The sequence below is a fragment of the Enoplosus armatus genome, chromosome 18 (assembly GCF_043641665.1).
Source record: "Enoplosus armatus isolate fEnoArm2 chromosome 18, fEnoArm2.hap1, whole genome shotgun sequence".
Lineage (NCBI taxonomy): Eukaryota > Metazoa > Chordata > Actinopteri > Centrarchiformes > Enoplosidae > Enoplosus > Enoplosus armatus.
Window position 1 is genome coordinate 2,176,314 of NC_092197.1, and position 17,128 is coordinate 2,193,441.

Consider the following 17,128-nt stretch of genomic DNA (forward strand, 5'->3'; position numbering starts at 1 on the left):
CAAACATTCATGGTCCCCAGAGGATGAATCCTATTGTAAAATGGTTGTTGAGTTATTTCAGTCTGAACCAAAATGGCGGACAGAGCTACATTTTAGAAAAAACATTAGGTGCTATTATTATTGAATAAAGATGATTTTACATTCTCAAGAACTCAAATTCAATTCAAAGCATCGTGTTGACGTCGGGTCAGAGGCGCTCAGTTATATCCACATAACTGAAATCATTAAAAAAGACATTGTGCTTGAGCGTTGAGTCCAACCTGCAGCATGAACACATAGTTTACACTCTTTCTTTAGCAGCACACACTTCATCAGGACCTCTCGTGCGGCCAGATTACAGACAATGAATCATGACATCAAATTCATGAGGAGGACGGAGGAGTCGACACACACACACACACTCTTCTTCTCTGACCGCCGACCAGACTGTAACTTAATTGTCCTGTCTACCTCTCTCTTCAGCTCTCTCTCATTTATCATCCTGCCCCCCCCCCCCCTCCTGTTTAAGCATAATCTGTCATGACAGTGAATGAATGAAGACAAAGAGGAGAGGAATTAGATTACATGGCAGCTCCTGTTCCCGGCTGCCACTTTCTGCTCCCGCGCCGTCTTTGTCCTGTCCTCGTCCACAGACGGCTTCATTGAAATGAATGGAGCCGGGGGTCACGTCTAATCTAATGCATTAAGCCTTTAGTCGGCGTGTTGGTGTTGGAGCAGAATGTGAACAGGGCACGGAGTCATTTCACTGTTGATTAACACAAAGTGGGATAAATGGTCGGTAATTATGGCCGCGGCCGTATCCCTTAAATAACTAGAGAAATCAGTCACAGCGACAATGCTAATATAATCATCTGTATTTATTGACCTTATGTCCATTTTTTCCCGTTTGTTCCAGTTCCAGTTTTGTCTCTCAACTAAAATTTAAAAAGTTGTGGCTATGATCAGTTCACACAGCCTGCTATACATTTCTCATCTCACGTGGCCGCATTATGTGGAGGTCATAAGGCCGGAAAACACCACATTCACTGCAGATATCGGATAAAAAAGACGATCTTGACTAGCTAACAACTAGCTAACTTTGTGTTGCAGTGAGTTTCCAGCGCTCCAAATCACTGACATATCGCCACCTTCTACGTTTATATGGTGAACATCCAGCAGTATTTTCTTTCACCTTTGTGTCCATCTGATGAATGTAAGTCTAATATTCTCTGTTATTTCTGTTTTTGGAAACATCTGGCTCTTTGGCTGCTAAATGCTCCCCAGTGTTCACCAGCTCGTCTCTAACTGAGTCTGCCTGCTGTTTGCTTCTGAGCAGGTCCTGTTCAGTTCGAAACTATGAAAACCTGGCACCTACATTACCCATAATGAAACTTTCAGGTGTTGTGCTAGTAGCGACTATTGTACTTTCAAGCTGCCGGCCTCAGAGATGAGGAGTGATCCCCAACACTTGGAAACAGACTCTGATGTGAGTTCCCTTTAAATAGAAACACAGGACCTTCCATTAGACAGGAGGAAAACCATTTTAAAGCAGATTTATCAGTCAAAGATGGCTGAAATACAGGACGGCGGCTCGGTTTTAGCTCCCGCCACTGATGCCAAGTGTCCATGCTGAGGAGAGAGAGACAGCAGCCTGCCCTCTGACCCTCATCCAGGCTGGAGAGGAGGCTGGGATGAGGAGCCGGGCTGGTAGCTGGGGTGACATATGGACACCCCACCTGTCTGCCTACCTCTACTTAGCACTGCCCCTCAAATCTGTCGCCTTCACACTGATTTGGCTGCTGCACGGAGGATGCAGCTTCTCATTCAGGCGTTCACGTCCTATTCTTGACTACATTTTTACTTTTGACTGAAGCGTCTTGGAGGATAATTTCCGTCAGATGAGGATGATTATATCAGAGGTGGGAAAGTTATAATCATTGCAAGGCGGCCATTATCTCTGCAGGACTGTGTGTGAGTGAACGTACAGCACAATAGGTAAAGGCTGAGCTGTTGTGTGTGTGTGTGTGTGTGTGTGTGTGTGTGTCAGAGCTTTTTAGCCCCATCAAGGGTGTAAACATGCCAGAGCCAGACAGAAAGTGACAGCAGGAAGAGTCTGCCTCCACCACCACCTCCAGCCTCCTGCTCACACACATCCTGCCTATTAGCTCAGTCTGGCTACACTGCCTGCAAAGCACAAACGGGGGGTATCGTCCAGACAGACACACACACACACACACACACACCACCTCTCGAACACACACAAACACATTTTACGTCTCATTTTTTTTTTCATCTCTCGCTCAGCAGTGTTGTGGAGCATCTCGGAAAAAAGTCTTGTCAGATTAAGTCTCTCCACAAACCGCTGTGGTCGTGTCTGGCGTGTCAGGTTTGCAGGTATTTCACACTGATTCCCAGTCGAGCACTTGGACAGCCTCTTCAACGTCGGCTGACAGGTCTGAGGCAGTTAAAGTGAAGTGATCAATAAAGAGGGGGCAAGACTAATCCTGGCAGTATGTCTGTGAGTGTGTTTGCAGCTACAGTACGTATGTTTGTGTGCATTTATTCTTTGTACAGGTGTGTTCATATATAAGCACCCTGGGAGCTCCTGGGGCTTTGCTTATGGAGAAAACTAAACAAACGCTGTTTTGCCAATGCTGTGTGCAGGGTTTCGACGTTTTATCACATCTCTGTCACTGGCAGATACCACCGTCTGTCTTATGCTGCATTCACATGGACTGAGGCAGACGGCAGACGGACAACACCTTCTGGACGGTACAGGAGAAATGACGGACTGGCAGGATGGCAAAGCGATGACGTTATGTTGCTATGGTGACGACCACGGCACTTGTGTATCCCTTGTTTGTCTGAAAAAGAGACATTTTTAGCATTTCTCGTTGTCCAGATCGCCCTTGTTTTCTCCTTGTGTGAGGGAGGACGGCAAAAAGTTAGTTTTCCGTCTTTTCCTACATGAAAAAGGTGTCATTCCTCTTCCTCCACCCAGCGGCTTATGATGATTCTTTATTGGCACATGTCGCTGCTGTATGCTACATGAATACGACACGTCACTGTTGGTCCACTATCGGGTGTTTGGTCACAACTGCTGATGGCGCGAGATCAAAAGTTGATCACCAAATTATTACATTTCATCCTGAGGGGAACATGAATATGAATTTCATGCCAATCCATGAAATCACTTGTTGAAACGTTTCACTCAAAACCATAAATATCAACCTCATGGTGGCGCTAGAAGAAAAGTGAAGGGGTCTTTAAAGTCATTAGGATTCTTCCTCTGGGGATCATAAATGTCTGTACAACATTTCAAGGCCATCCATCCAATAGTTGTTGAGATATTTCAGTCTGGATCAAAGTGGTCTGGTCTGGACCCGGCTAAAACTGATTGGAGCAGTTCAAGTGTGCTTCAGAGAGACATAATGGAAGACAAAGTGAAGGAGGTGCTATATGTTAGTGTGTCAGAGCAAAGGATGCACACCGGATGAACAGATGCTTCAATTACTGCTCGTAACTCACATTAATCGAGAACAGATGGCAACACAAGTGGCGGGAGAGAGAGAGAGAGAGAGAGAGAGAGAGGGTGAGTACCAGGATCACATAAACCCGACATGATAGAGATTGATGTCTTTGCAAATCAGAGAATCTGCCTCAAAAACACACAGACCAAACCTTCACTCTCACTTCACCTGGACGCAAAGTGGATAGAACCTTATTTCGTCGCCGGGTTGCTTGTGACTGAACGGATTTAACAGAGTTCAGAGGATGTGGAAGAGGGAGATGTGGCCTAGAGTCATTTGTTAGAGATGGAGGAGGCCGAGAGGAAAGAGAAGAGCTACCTGACACACCTGCCAGCCTGGATCCAGCTTCCATTTTCTCTCAATAGACAAACAATAAACAGTACATTACACTACCACTGACAAATGAATATTACTAAGTCCACAGCAATTCTACCTCTGGTCCCAGCATCAAGGATAATTCTGGTTTGTTAGAGCTTGGGTTTTTATTCATGGATTTTGGCATCGGTTAGCTGCAACATGGCCAGAAAGACGTCAAATAGGGCAAGAGACATGATGATCAATTTAACAAGATTATTTAGACCAACCAAAAGTGATCTCTACAAATGGTGAAGCTGTGTGTGTGTGTGTTTATCTGCTCTTACATACACTGCAAATGTTAGCATATACAGCTAACTAGCGTTACTTCCAAAGCCAAAGAGCATAACTACAGGTTACGTCAGAAAAAGCCTGATTCAGGACCGACACATTCACTGCGCGGCAGCCATGATGCTAATATGTCCGAGTTTAGCTAATATTAGCGGCTCTGTCCTGCTCTTTATCTGGTTTAAGGAAGTTTTTACCGTTTGACAAACTCATCAGTTAGTCCATCCTAAAAGCGAGTTTCTTGTTAAATTTAAACACGAACAATTAAGCTTACTAACCTTTGTGTTTCTTGTCCAATTATTGCATTATTTTCTATAGTAAGCATCCAAAAAATTGACAACAAATAACATTTTAATTCCATCTTTATTTATAGTACTGTGCTATAATACTGGGGCTAACTGGCAATACCGCTCCTCAATTTCATTGTCTTCCACATGGATCATCGACTGGATGCTAACTTTTTGTCTGTGACAAAATTAGCTTTAGCCTCAGTCTTTCAGCAAGATATCATGTATGTAGCCATCAAAAACACTTAAGACTCCTTTACAAGATTCTCATTTTAAAGAGTCAGCTAGAAACATTTGTAAGTCAGCTTGAGATGACGTTTCCATGAGCTAATTAGCTACTACAGGAGTTTGTGTTAGCTAATTAGCTAACTACAGCTACTACAGGAGTTTGTGTTAGCTAATTAGCTAACTACAGCTAATAAAATGTGCTAGCTAGCTAGGCAGTAACTTAGCGGGGTAGGGCTTCAACAAGGGTTTGGCGAGTACAAAGCTGTACAGTTTTGTGGTGCAGTCCTCAGAGTGAAACCAGGGGAGGAATCATGGTCTTTGTTGAACAACAGCGATGAAGCTGATGTCACTTGGCCATCACTAAAAAACAGGGGGTTCATTTTGCTCAACAGTCAATACCCCACTTATCCCACAGTAGGTGATATAACGGCATGCTGTGTGAGTTGTGTGCTGTAAACCTCGGAGGGTGAGATCATTATTTAAGAGCCTGAGAGGGTCTGAGGGAGTCATTAAAAACAGCAATCTGTATTGTGAGGATGCCTCTTTGTAGAATTGAATGCACCTTATTACCAGGGTATGATCAAACCCAGTGAATTTAAACCAGCAGACCTTTACAGCAGTGCACAGTTACTCACGGTCTGGGAATTAACGGCCCTCTCATCTTGCAGGGCGACGTGATTCAAACAGGTTCTTCTAATAGACTCGTCAGCCTGTAAAGCACTGTGGCGGAGAAATAATGCTGCTGAGCCAGCATCTTCACAGAATACTGGAAACACATAATCTAAAACAAATAAGAAACAAACAGTCGCTAAGGCCATTTGGTAAAAAACCTCGTTTGAACCTGTGAAACTGAGTCAGTATGTAAAATAAAAACAAACAGTAAAGTGTGGGTGTTAAAGACTGGGAGGTAACTGATCCCATAAGTCCACATACACACATAAGCATTTACAATGGTGGAAGAAGTACTTATAAGTCCTTCATTCGAAATCCTACTTAAGTATTACCAGCAGTAAAATGTTTCTCATGACTGATATCTGATTCTATCTGACATTATTAGATTAATACTAATGCATCAATGTTGGAGCAGCATTTTACTGTTGTAGCTGCTCGAGGTGGAGCTAGTTTAACTACTTTATATACAGTTAGCTAGTTTAACTACTTTATATACAGTTAGCTAGTTTAACTACTTTATATACTGTTAGCTAGTTTAACTACTTTATATACAGTAAGCTAGTTTAACTACTTTATATACTGTTAGCTAGTTTTAACAACTTTATATACAGTTAGCTAGTTTAACTACTTTATATACAGTTAGCTAGTTTAACAACTTTATATACAGTTATCTAGTTTAACTACTTTATATACAGTAAGCTAGTTTAACTACTTTATATACTCTTAGCTAGTTTAACTACTTTATATACAGTTAGCTAGTTTAACTACTTTATATACTGTTAGCTAGTTTTAACAACTTTATATACAGTTATCTAGTTGAACTACTTTATATACAGTTAACTAGTTGAACTACTTTATATACAGTTAGCTAGTTGAACTACTTTATATACAGTTAGCTAGTTTAAGTACTTTATATACAGTTATCTAGTTGAACTACTTTATATACAGTTAGCTTGTTTAACTACTTTATATACAGTTAGCTTGTTTAACTACTTTCTTTACAGTTAGCTAGTTTAACTGCTTTATATACAGTTAGCTAGTTTTTATTGCTTTACTTTGCTGTAAAGATCAATTATTTCATAATGTTTTTTAATGTAAAATCTTTATCTGAAAAGTGACCAGTAATTATATCTGTCAGATATACAATATTTCCCTCTGAAGCATAAAATGGAAATACTTCAGGTACAGTACTTGATTTCCACCAGTAGGTATTTATGCAGCCACTGCTATTCACTGACATATGCATGCACACACGCACACACTCACCAACTGTTCTGTGGTTAATCTCCATGAATATTTATCTATGTTTCACTGGGACACTAGCTAAGATGCAATAATTGAGTTGGAGTGGCCATTACCACTGTTTCCACTGGGACCAATAAAGATGATACACTACCAGCTGTGGGTTCTTTCACACAGACCTGCAGAGCCAGTCTAACGGCTTCACAAGTCTGCGTACTGTAGTGCGCTGAACTCGAGTCCGTGGCTTTAAATTTGGAGTTTGGCTTGACGTAAATCCCTCGTTCATCAAGGACATAAACGAGCGTATGTCTCTTCTGTGTGTGCTTCCCCGAGTCTGTATTGATGTTAGCGTGTCTAAGTGCATGTAGATGTGCGCTGCCATGTGCAGGGTCATCATGTGTTGAGGGAGTGAACAGATTAGGCGTCTGTCTGATGTAACCAGACCACAGCAACAACACAACCACAGCCTGAGCGCAAAGCTGAGCTCTCCGTGCGTTAAGGAACAACACAGGTCATTAACTGTATTCAGCATCCAGTGGACACAACTGGGCTGGGCGGTAGAGCTTTACAGCAGGGTTGTGAGTATTATTAATACTTGTGGTTTAAATTTCACTGACTATATAACAGCTGTTGGAGTGTAACTCTAGCAAAAATGGAAAGTAAGGCCCCGCTGCTGGTTATAAAAACAAGTGTTGGTTAATTTTCTATTTTGGTCAGGGCCACAGGATCAAAGCTACAGCGCTGATGATGTGAGTGTTTAAGTGTAAGTCAACACATGAGGACTACATTTTTCAATCTCCCTTTGAAATATAATGTCTGGAGGTCAACGTGAAGGGCCAGCTGACACATCTTCCTCTTTTTATCTCCTCTTATAGAGCACAGATCCTCACGTTACTGCAGCTGTTCAAACACCTGATCCTCTGCTTCAAACCGCCACTCTCTACTGGCTTCTTGTAAACAGGATTTCCATCTTAAACTTACAAACAAACCACGAGTATTATCTCGCTCGCAGTGCATTTTTTTCATGCTGCGAGTCTGTGTGGATAACCTGAGTGGGACGTCAACTCAGACGGTTAACCTTGGCGTACAGACTGAATTACTCTGAACCGAGAGCTCTAAATTAAAGAAAGCATTTTCTCTGTCACACACACACACACACACACACAAGTAATCCTAGTTAACCTCAACACACAAGGTTTATTCCCTGGGTGACTAAAAGCAATTCCCTTCTTCTTCTTCTCTCTGCTCTACTTTATCTGTAGAGGCCAGACCCTGAGTCGTTCCCTCGACCCTTTCATGTATGTGAATACACTATCAGCCACCATCTTTGAAACAATCTACCTCTCTCTGTACTACACACACACACATAAACACACACATACTGCAGCGCTTACAAGAAAATTATGCATAAAGGTGGAGTGGGGAGGGGAGGAGGACAAGTGGCCTTCTGATCCTGTTAACCGCGGGACAGCGGAGGGGTTTGGTTCTCTTACACTGGGTAATTAGGCTGTCACTCAACCGGCTGCTGCTGCGTTTGTGTGTGCGCAATTGCTCGTGCAGCGGGCCGGCTGATCGTTTGATTGCCTCGGTGACCTTTGACCCCGAGGGAGCAACTATACCTCCTGGGAAAGTGAGTACGGGGTCAATGTGAGGAGCTATGAGAAGAGGACTGTAAAACTGAGAGAGACAGAATGATTAGAGAAATATAGGCTGATATATACTGATACTCTGTGCTTATTATGGCTGAAAATTATTTTGCCATGTTTGTATTAGCGGGGAGATCCATTGCATCAAACCAAGCGCTCCCAATTCCTCCCGAAGCTGTATCAACAAAACACAAGTGTGCGTTACGCCATGACAAACAATGTGCAGCCCTGGTTCATGCAAGACCAGGGACCTTTGTTACATGTCCTTCCCCAACTCTCTTTCCCCTCATTTACGACCACCTCTCTGCTGCCGGCTATTAAATATGGCATGAAATTCCCAAATAATCAAATAAAAAGAAAGCGGCTCTGTGAGTCTATACATAGGCACAGTCGTTCTTTGAGCTAAATGCTAATGTCAGCATGCTAACACGCTCACTATGACAACGCTAACACGTTGATGCTAAGCAATGTATAATGTTTACTATGTTCACCGTCAGTGTAGCGTGCTATTAGCACTATTAGCCAAAGACATGACTCTGAACACCACTGGTCACACAGGGGAACACTTGTTCAAGGGTGTTATTCAGAGCACACAAGAGCCCATGTGGATTTTTATTAAATTTAACCGAAAAATATAAACGTAAATCAACATAGTCAGCATAGCATCCATTAGCTGTCTATAAACAAAAACAGTGTGTTCTTTACCCATAATGATCCTCACTGTTTGTTCTGCCTGCATGTAGACAATATGGACTGCAATAAATATTTTCATAAAAACATCGTGTCCCTCAGAATCGAGGGCGAAAAATCATGATTCTCATTTTGACCAGAATCTTCGTTCTTATTCACACAATCCTTTTTTTTCCTCATCTCTCCCCGAGGCTCGTTCCCTCTCAGCTTCCTTCCCTTTCTCTGCTTTTTACACCTCTAATGCCAAAGCTGAAAGCAGGGTCAACACCGTCCTCCTCCTCTCTTGGTCTTAATTAGAGCCAAACCATCCAGGGAGAGATGAGGAGAGGTGGAGGACAGGAGGGGAGAGAGACGGCGTAGCGCAGAGACCAGTGATTACTCGGGGGAAGACGCCACGCATGCAGTTCCCACTCACCGAATCAGGGCAAGGAGAGAACACACTCCTAATGATTCCCTACAAAGCTAATTAGACCCTCTCTGTGTTTCACATCCAGCCTCACAGGTTGTGATAATTCATAGAGGAGCAGCTACCCAGCAAAGAGCATTCAGTCATTAATCTGCCATGCCTTCGCTCTTTCAACGTCCCTGTTATCTGGGAGCACATTCCTGTTTCCAGTCGCAACATGATACAGATAATCAGATTTTATTTTGCTGTGGTCCCAGTGTGTGCATGTACATATGTGTATTTTTTCCCCCAGTGTAATTGATTCATTGACAGCTCTTTTATTCAGCCCGACTAATCCAGTAAATGGATTATCAGTTTAGAATACAGCAGATGTCAGTGCATGTATAAGAAACGTGCAGGGCATTAATGCAGAAATACACTTTTAATTCCAATTGACCTTCTACTTAACCCCTCCCCCAGAACAGCGGTTGTCCAATCAAAGCATAGCGACCGTAATTCGGCATGTCAAGCTTCGGATACCTCCACATGTTGAAGCAGTGTGCAGTGAGGCTGCGGTAAGACAGACTAAAATGCAAAGGACTGGATTAAACAGTGTGTTGATCTGTTCTAACATAAGCTGCAATTATTAGCATGATTATTAGCATGTTCGACTTTCAGCCAACGCTACCCAAGACAGGGTTACATTTAACAAACACATCGGTTAGTCCTCACCCTAAAAGCCTTTTATCTTGTAAATGTTAACAGTGAAAACAAATTGTATGGAAGTACGTCAGCTAAGCAGCCAAACAGGGTATATTCATGTGCATCATATAACACTAGGACGAGCTGGCTCCACACTGCCATACAGGAACACTGACGTTTTTACATGTCTTCTGGCTAACATGTTGCCTGGGACCTGTTAGCATTAGCCCCAGAGAACATTTTTCAACCAATTCATGGAGCCAACGTTAGCGTAATTACCTTGCTAGCTAATGCTAACAAAATCTGCTAGCGCCAGTTGTCATTTCAGCCAGCAAAGTTCGCGGTTGTCCGCTAGAAATGTGGAGGAGCTTTTATTTACTTCTGTGTGATATCAAAGACCAAATTACTTTCAAAAATACTAAGAATTTGGATGAAACATCTGCCACCATCTTCACTGTAAACTGTAAATATGTGCCTGAATGGAGAGTTTGACAGGAGTGATGACAGGCTTCTCTATGCATTTAATGAGAAAATGGGGTCGGGTGTGAGGTTGAAGTCGACCTGGTTAAAGAAGGTTTTAATGGCATTTAAAAAGGTGACAAAACCTTTACATTCCCGTCAGCTTGACTTTCTCGAAGCACTCCTTGGCAGATATTTTCTCTCCTTTGACATTTGACTAGTCTTTTCTTTATCTTTCTACTCCTCTCCTCCCTCCTCTGTCTAAACCTCTACCATAGCTTCTCTAACCTTTACAAATAAAACACAACCTCATTTCAACTGGTTATAAGAAGCTTTGAAAACATGAACTAACCATCTGTTCTGATGGTGAAACAGCAGAAGCAGATTTCTTAGTACCCTCATCAGATTCATCCTAATTTAAAGTGCTGCTCTCCCGTCCATCACGAATCACCCTCCTTCTGTTTTTCCTTCAGTGTTGCATCTCTTCAGAGAAAGATTTCTTTTTTTACTGGTCCACAGACAACCTGCCACTCGTGAAGGAGCACAATAAATGTCAAAACATCAAGATGGACACCAATGTGGCGTCTGAGGCGCTTCATTTAAAAAGCAAGAGAAATGCCACTTCGACTCCGCACGGTTTTCTGACTCTGGCAGCAAACAGGAACCTTTTGGCAGTTAAAGACCGTAAATTAGGAGAAGGCCTGGACATCTGTTGAAAAGGGGTCTCATGGTGGTGGTGTCATTATCTTTCATCCTCTGACTGCAGGCCTCACCCATTGCTTTCAGTGTAAGTTACGAAGGGAGCTGGATGTGTGTGTGTGTGTGTGTGTGTGTGTGTGTGTGTGTGTACTGAACTACATATTTACATGACAGACTGACTGATGTCAAGGTGTCTGAGACGTCCTCCATTTGAATACAAAACTGATGTCTGGATGTTTTATTAGATTTACATCAAATGAATTTGTCTTTTTTCCTTCAGGATGTTTAAATTAGGTCTTAATATAGAAGTTAAATGTGATTGATGGTTGACTGCAACATGCTAAACAGCTACTGGAGTTTTTATCAGTGTTACAATTAGGGTTGGTGTTCGACGGTATTGACTCCACTAATTGAAACCGAATCCTTTCAAATCCCTTATCAAATCTTATTACATTGATCTTACAACATTTGCAAGTAATTTAAGTAATAAATACCTAAAACTCAAAGATTTGTAATCAGGTTTTGCTGGCTGAGAAGGCAGAAATCTTTATTAATGCGAATGTTAAATCTAATTAATTGCCGTTTGTTGGGCTGACGCAGGTCAATATCTTCAGACTTGCTTAAGATACTTTAGGTATCAATCCACAACAGACAGCAGCTTGCAGTGAGTTCATTAACTGGACAACAACCGAAATCTTCACTTTAGCGGTTACAGAAAGAACATTAGCGCTGAGCTACAACTTGGCACATTTTCTACATCACTCTAATAAACAAGAGTGAATAATGAACTTTGATACAAGATTTGTTGGCGTTGGAGCTGAACACATTGTGTGTTTATAAGCATGGCGCACACCCTAATGTGTCATCTGAACTCAGGTGCAACCAAGCGGGACAAATAAGGAGATAGAAAGAAAGGGAGGAGATGGACTCTGCCAATCCAAACACAATTTACAGTCTCTTCTTATAATAAAAGCTCCATTATTCCTCCGGAGATCACTCAGGTCTGGCGCTGCATACGCTGCAGGAGTAGACGTTCTGCTGCCGCTGTCACACACCATAATTATTAATGACATCGGTCCCAAAGGGCAATTAATTTCCAGAGTTAGTACACCTCCCTCTCTCTCCTCTCTGCCTCCATGTTCCCTATATGTGCTCTGCTCCCTGCTCCTGCATTCTTTCATTAACGCTCTGGGCTCATCAGTAAGCGTGGCCCACTTTAGGCTCAATTTAGACGAGCTGCTTCCATATGAGCCAGCCGGTGAATTGTGATGTCACGCCCATTGTCTGCCAATTACAATTCAATTTAGCAGAAGAAACGCACTGGAATGTGATTATAGGCCGGAGATGGTGTGTGTGTGTGTGTGTGTGAGAGACAGAAAGAGGCAGAAAGTCTTAGCGAGCGCTCATTGTATGAAGAGATTTGTGATGTTTTCCACCTTTCACTCGGCACTTTCATATTCTGAAGTGGCTTCCAGTTCTTCGTCCTCCTCCCAGCTCTCCTGAGACGCTCCACAGTCAGTTGGCTTAGCTTTTTCAGACAGCGTGACATTTGCACCTCCCCACTGCCTCGCTAAGCCGGAGCAATGAATACGAGCAGGCAGCAACACACACACACACACACACACACACACTAGCTGCAGGACTAGCAGGAGAGTCTGATAATACGTATTGGAAACCTGTCTGCGTTTCACGTGAATATGTCACGTTTTCAATAGCTTCTTGCCTTTTTTTTGTCTGAATTATTTACAGTAGTAAATATTCAGCCTCTCCGGTTAACTCGTGAAATCAAATTGATCCAAAATGAAGACTCAAAACAAATCAGAGGGAATACAGATTTACACAAACCGCAGAGACACACAGGGACTAACACTCATCTGTGAAATGATTACATCTCAGAAGAACTAACGCGTCAGATCTGATGGTTCTAGTCTTTTCTTCTGTGACTGCAGACTTTAACGGACGACCTTCAGTTTTTGAGCGTTGAACTCTTGATGAATAATAATCAATAATCCAAACAGTCTTATTTAGACGTCACCATTTATCGCTCTACAGACATACTTAAGATCTGAAAGCAAGTTTTCAGGCTCTTTAAAGCCACAATCAGCTCCAGAATTTAACATCTGCTCCTCCACCACAACTCAAAACACATGACTTCAACCTGCCATCACTCTCAGACTGTCTTTTGACACCGATGAGAACTTTTTCTGATGGTGTCTGATGCTCGTTTAAATGATTTTTGTTCATTTTATTTTCATATTAACAATGGATCAAACCACTACTTATATGTGAAAAGGTGTGTTTTAGCATCTTTCAGCTCGTTGTTTTGGTTTTCCGGCAAACTTGAATAGTTCTGTTGCGTTGTTAATATCTTTACATCTTAATTAATAGTTAAAAGTTATATTTGAAAAGTTTTAATAATGCTTAAACAGTTCAAATGGGATTACAAAGTTTAACCTTTAAAGGTTTTAAAGGCTCCAGTCCAAAGTCACAACTGTCACATTTCAGTTTCTCCGTCTACTTTCCGACATTTTTACCTTCTAAAAAGTTCCCTGTCCACTTCTGACAAGTCGTCTGTTTGTCATCAGATGCCTGAAACTACTTCAGTAATAATCAAATCAGCATTTTCTCTGAGTGGAAGCACCACAGTCACACAGACAGAGTCGAATCAGCTCCACTGAGACCTGAAGCAGGTTGATTCGTCTCTCTATAAATGGGTCAAACTACCGAACACACACACACACACACACACACACACACACACACACATATTATTCCTGTTCTTTCTGTTATTCCCATCATGGCACAGACCGGCCTCCCCCTCTTTCACCTTCTCCTATTTATTCCTCCTCTCTTTCCCTCTCTCACTCTACGAGGAAGCAGAGACCCTGACTCTCCGGTCCTTGTGAACACACGTCTGTTTATCAGGCAAACAGAGGACCTGAACCACCTGAAGGACAGAGAAGACAAAGAACAGACAGACTGAGGAGAGGTGAAATAAAGAGGCAAAGCCGGGTGTTGTATGATATAACATACCCACTAGCTGTTGTGGAGATTTTGGAACTGGGGCACAGTTGTAAACAAGTCAATGATAAAGCGCCGACTGAGGCGAAGACGCGTTCAAGAGAGAAACTGTTTCAGCTTGAGCGAAACATTTGTGTTCATCACGGAGCTTCGTGGCGACACTTCATAAAGTTGCAGAGAGGAAAAGAAAAGTCTGGAGGAAAAATAACAGAAAAACTGGACTTCCTGTTGAGGTTAGAGGTCCGTCAGAGTCTGAGCTTACACACCAACACATGTTGCTAACTAGCTACAGCTAACATCTGTCTGTCTGAACACACCCTCACTGCTTTACATTCTGGGACATAAGCTCATTCGCTTTCTTGCTTAGAGTCACACGAAAAGATCGATACCACTCTCATATCTGTACGCTAATTATCAAGCTACAGCCAGCAGCCAGCTAACTTAGCTTAGCATAAAGACTGGGAACAGGAAACAGCTACCCTGGCTCTGTCTTAAAGACAATAGCACCTGTAAATCTCACTAATTAAAAATAATTCTCTTGTTTGTTTAATCCTGAAGTGTAAAAATGGCAAATCACCAAACTATTTCTTAGTCGGGACCAGTAACATCCTGGAGTCTCTGCTGGTTGCCTAGCAACTGCTCCCAACAAATCTCTACAAGGCAATAGTGGACAAAAAGGTTGTTTTTAAACGTGCTACATAAATACATTTGATTTGATTTGAAAATGGACAAAAATTTGAGAACTACCAGGTTGACAAATACCGTCATTACAGACGATCGCCCACAAACACGAATAATAGGTGGAAGTTCAGTACGAACAGGGCAACATGTACACACACACACACACACACACACACACACACCCAGACACACACACACACACACTGGGCAGGAGGTTGTAAGCGTGTTGCACCGACATAATAATGAGTGCAGCTTATCTTTCATTCCAGTGCCACATAGCTCATTTAAATAAAGCATTTTGAAGGGGTACGTGTTTCCACACGCACCCCCCCCCCCCCAACTGGTTCAATCCCATTTGTTTGTCATAAAGCACACACACACACACACACACGAGTACACACAAAGCTACGCGCACAAACACATGCATACAAGCATCTCCCACCTGATGCTGTTCAGGGACTCGAGGCTTCCTCTGCAGCAGGTGACGGAGTCTCGTTCATTCACTGTGGCAGCTTGGGTTTGTGCTACCAAACCATCACAAATAACTACATCACCTCTTAAAAAATATGACATATTCTCTACTTGAACTGAAGAAGGGAAGAAACTGAAAGTGTTCCTCTTTAATGGAAGACGGCACACCCACTTTGGCACAGCTGAAGAGAGTTTAGAAAAAGCCCAGTAGACACACACTTTAAACACATTCACAGATAAAGTGAGTCATTATAGACGGATGAAGTGAGACCGGGCTGATGTTACTGCACATCTGTTCTGCTTCAGCGGGTGTAAAGTACGATAGAAGAGCTACAGAGAGGCTGTGTGGTGATGTGTGACAGCAATATCTCATTCAATCGCAGTTACAGACAAACTCAATGACAAAAGGCAAGAAAACACACCGAGCAGGCGGAGGAGGAGGAGGAGGAGGAAGAGGAGGAGGAGGTTATGTGACAGAGTGCAGTCACGCACGGTCCTCCTCTTGTCTATATTCTGCTTACATGAAAGAAAAACTGTTTTATTCGTGCGCCTCCTCTCCGGAGAGCAGTAAAAGGATGAAGGGAGGAGCAGCTGAAACGAGAGGAGAAAGAGAGGGAATAATATCATCCCTGGGACACATTAGGGTTCAGTGAGAGACAGTATCTCCGCCAACAGACGCCGTGATGGGCGTGAAATAAACGGAGAAGGTATACCGACAGGAGAGAGAGAGAGAGGCAGAAAACACGTCCCGGGGACATTGGAGGCGTGCAGCTCCATCAACATGACAAGCTCCTGGGGGAGCGCTGTCCTCTCAGCCCGGAGATGCGCTGCATTTCTGAGGGGGGCAGACAGAGGAAGTCTAGCTTTGGTCAGCACTGAGGGGATTCCTTCAGAAATTCAAAGACGGAGAGAGACAGACACAAGGACGCTTTTTAAACGTAATTCTATTAATCGCCGACTTGCACTACATTCCTACGTCCATTAAGACGCCTGAAAAGGTTATTTTGACTTGTGTGCACATTAAATATCTCTGATATGCTGTGAATATTAAGAGTTACGGACTTGATGTGAATACTAATAACTCCCGATGTAGTTATTCTGAATGATCAGAAGGACAGCCTCGTTTGAGGAGAGCCTGTTCTGGTGCTTTACTTACAAAGACAGATACTCTATATATTAAATCTAATATTTATTTTATTTTACACCAATCACGACTGCTTCGTCCTTTCGAATCTTTATGTGTTGAAAATGTGCGGATTAATGAAAAGGGTAAAAGGCATTAAGCCTGATAACAAACTGCAGTCTCTCATAATTCAGGCTACTCAGAAATACCATCTCTCTGCCCACAGGTGGTGTTAAACGTGTCCTTGGGCAGTTTTCACAAAAACTACTCACATTGTTTGGGTTATCATTTGCTTGTATGTCCACAACTTGTCGACACACTATAAATGTCTGTATATGAAGGGAAAGGAATATAAGAACTACATATTATTAGTAAATCCTGTAGTTTTTCTTTTTCTTATTTAATTTTTTGGGGGGTGTAAACAGGTAGAGATGCACCAATGAGAGCGCTGGTGTCAGACTGTGTATCTGCAGGTAACTGGAGCTGTTGTGTCGCTGTAAAGAGGAAGAGTAATGTCGCCATGGATTCAGTGAGCTAGCTGTCCGCTAATACTGTTAGCATTCTGCACTACAAACAGCTAGCTAGCTACAGTGGCTGTGTCGCTAGGTGAATACACCTTCATGGACGGAGAGACTTGAGAGAACGGGTGATATTTTTATGCACATTTAGTC

General features: G+C 42.6%; 1 protein-coding gene across 1 annotated transcript in view; it reads right to left on the reverse strand.

Moving 5' to 3' along the window:
- The window catches only part of ttc28 (tetratricopeptide repeat domain 28), a 97,857-nt gene that overhangs the window by 46,270 nt on the left and 34,459 nt on the right, over nt 1–17,128 (reverse strand). The gene's annotated exons all lie outside the window — the stretch shown is intronic.